This window comes from Aegilops tauschii, chromosome 6 (assembly GCF_002575655.3).
Source record: "Aegilops tauschii subsp. strangulata cultivar AL8/78 chromosome 6, Aet v6.0, whole genome shotgun sequence".
In the NCBI taxonomy this organism is placed as follows: Eukaryota; Viridiplantae; Streptophyta; class Magnoliopsida; order Poales; family Poaceae; genus Aegilops; species Aegilops tauschii.
This window is the reverse complement of record NC_053040.3, coordinates 490,345,601-490,349,168: the sequence shown is the minus strand read 5'-3', so window position 1 is coordinate 490,349,168 and position 3,568 is coordinate 490,345,601.

The following is a 3,568-nucleotide window of genomic DNA, read 5'->3' as shown; positions in this document are numbered from 1 at the left end:
TGTTCATTGTACTGCCATGATAGAAGATGAATAGATTGAAAGTTTTCTAAAAAAAAAAGGCAGCAGCAGCCGGCTCGGTTTTGTTCCAGTTGTCCTTTTTTTTCTAGGTGAGTTGTCCTTTTCTTTTATCTAGCCTATAACAGCCCACGTACAAGTTACTACTACTTACCTACTGGCTGGCTGGAGCAGCCCACAGTCCACACACGAAGGCCTGGTCTGATCAATTAATTACTTCCTCCATTCTAAAATAATTGAAGCTAAGTCATTTTTTCTACTTTTGAGCAAGTTCCTAGAATAATAAGCCAATGCACTTAGTTTGACCAAGGAAAGTATATTTGTCTCAGTTTGACTTAGGACAATAGTAGAACTTCAATTTTTTTGGAACAAGGAAATACTCCCTCCTCCCCCAATTACTTTTCACGGAAATGAATGTATCTAGACGTATTTTTAGTTCTACATACAACCATTTCTGCGACAAGTAATTTAGGACGGAGGGAGTATTAAGAAGTGTGTGTCTGCATGCGCGCGTAAGCACGTGTGTGGTTGTTAGTGTGTGTATGCATGTGTTGATCAGAGAGAGATAGGAGAGGCGACACCATTGACATGAGATCTAAACTAATTTTAATGGGTCGAGAGACGATTAATCTCACACATTCTTATTTTGTTGTTTGAACACGGAGTACAACATGGAAGTATATATGCGATTTATATTATTATATTATTGTTTTTGCATATTGTGGACAGCACAAGTTATATTCATTTTTTGTGAGAGTATTTTGTCATTATTTCTTTTAAATTCATTTTTTTCAGGGAAGTACCAATGCACTTAATTCACTCTTTAGAATAAGAATTCTATTTTTTGTTTGTGTATTTTTTTGTTTCTTTTTTACCGAAAACAGGGCACGACGGAGGGAGCTACACTAATATATGCATGCTTTTCATATTACGGAACAGTGCAAGTTTCGTGAAATTTGAATGCATATTTTTGTCATGATTTGCTTTAAATTTTATTTCAAAAAAAATCTCCTTTTAGGTAATACCATGTCCTTTATTCATCCTTGGTAATCTTTTTGTTTTTGTTTTTGCATTATTATGGGAGCACAAAGGATGCGCGCTACCGAGGCTTCCAATGCGTACAGCAATATAGGAGGTCCCGTCTCGCTTCATGCGAGATGAAGCGAGCGCTTGCATCAAGCCAAGCCAGTGGGGACTGTGGGCATTTGATCTTTCTTTTGAAAAATATTAATTAAGCATTTGAATATGTTTAATATGTATAAAACGTGTTGACAATGTATTAAAAATTATGGAAATTTTTATCAAATATATTAATTAAGCATATGAAAATGTTAAATTTGAATGCAATTGAAAAAAGTGGAACCATAATTTCAAAAATGTTTATAAAACAATTTTAAAAAAACTAAATGTGTATAAAAAATGTTGTCAATGTTTTAAAAAAGGTATTTTACATATAAAAAAATTTCATCAAAGCATTTGAATTTTTTTAAAATGTGCATAGAAAACAATGTTGACCACATATTAGAAAAATATTAATATTTTATTTGAAAAATGTTAATAGAGCATTCGGAAGTATTTAAAATATATTTAGGAGAAAAGTTGATCGTTTGTTAATTTTTTTAGTCCTGTATTTAAATTTTTTGAATCAAGCATTGGAAAATGTTTAAAGTGTGTATAAGAAATCCATCCACTATATCTCGCTTATAGCAAGTCATATGTTTCACTCTCCTGAAGGTGTTCTTGCATCGCGTTTTAATGGCTTGGTCCAGTTTTCCTCGCTCGCTTGCTGTACTTTATTTTAGTCTAGTTTTTGCTTGTTTTCTTCTCCTTTTTCTATTTTTTTTCATTTTTTCTTCTTCATAATTTTCTTTGGTTTTCCATTTTCTTCGTTTTTCACTATCTCTTTTCCGTTCCTTTAACGGGTTTTATTGGACTTTTATTCTCTTTACTTTTTCCTTTCTCTTTTTATTTATTTTCTCTGTTTTCACTGGTTTTTTTGCTTCTCTTTTTTTATGTTTCTTTGTATTTTCTTTTCGGTTTTTATTAGTTTTCTTTGTTTTCTGTTATACATTTTATGCATCAGGAACATTTATATAGAGATGTTTAACACTTTTCGAACTTTCAGGAATTTTTTCATGTTCACCTTTTTTTCCATACACACTATACATTTTTTGTATACATCGAGAACATCTTATATACAGATACTAAATATGTTGGAAATAAATAATTTTTTGTATATTCGTGTGTCTACTTTTCCATAAACATTATGAATTTTTTGTATATAACAGGAACCTTTCTTATGTAGATATTTCAAAAAAAATATTATTAACATTTTTTAAGAGATATATTTTTTATGTCTACCTTTTCATACACGCTGTACATTATTTTGTATAAATGAGGATTTTATACACAGACGTTTTAAACGTTTCCAAATATATGATTAACATTTTCTTATATTTACTTTTCTCATACACATTGTACATTTTTTTGTAGACATCAAAAAAGTTTTTATAAACACCTTTAAAATTTTCCAAAGACATGATTAACATTTTTGATAATCTATATTTCTTTGCATCCACTTTTTTTCATACACATTGTACATTTTTGTATAGATCGACAACATTTTTCTATATACATTTAACATTTTTTAAATGAGTGATTACCATTTTCGAAAAAGTTATGTAAAATAGTTTTGTATTGTGTGTGTGTGTGTGTGTAACTGAATATTTAGAACTAAAAAGGTCAAAAAAAACAAAAGATTAAAAAAATTGAAAAAAAAACTAGTGCTTTTGAGGCTTGTGGCCTCGAGAGCGCTGGGCCATCCCAATATGTCGCTCGCTTCAAGCCAGGCGCGCTGGCCACCCCTTCTTCTTTCGTGGCAGCAAAAAATTTGGGCACCCCTATTCCTCGCTTTAAGCGAGCACACAGGGGCATGCCTCGCGTCAGGGGGAGCCAAGATGGGTCGGCCAAGCCGGTCGGGAGGCCACTGACTGTTTTTTTTCTGTTCTCTGCTCTCTTTTTCAACTTTTGATTATAATTTAAAAAATTATACATTTATATCCAAAAAACAATCTTTAAAAACACATTGGAAAAATGCTGAATAAGTATTTGAAAAATGTTGAATGGGTATTAAAAAATGTTGAACTAGTATTCGAAAATTTTGAGTAAGTTTTAAAAAAATTGAACTAGTATTTAGAAAATGTTGAACAAGTATTCAAATTTTTTGAATAACTGTTAAATATGTCGAACAAGTATTTGAGAAATATTTTATAAGTATTAAAAATTGTCGAACGAGTATTTGAAAAATGTTGAACAATTATTGAAAATGTTGAGTCAGTATTAAAATATGGAACAAGTATTTTAAAATGTTGAATAAGTAATAAAAAATGTTGAGCAAGTATTTGAAAAATGTTGACAAAGTGTTTGAAAAATGTTGAGCAAGTATTTGAAGAAAATGTGGAACAAGTTTTTCCAAAAAAGTTGATCATGTATATAAAAATATTGATCAAGTTTTTGAAAAAATGTGATCATGTGTATTAAAATGTTTAACAAG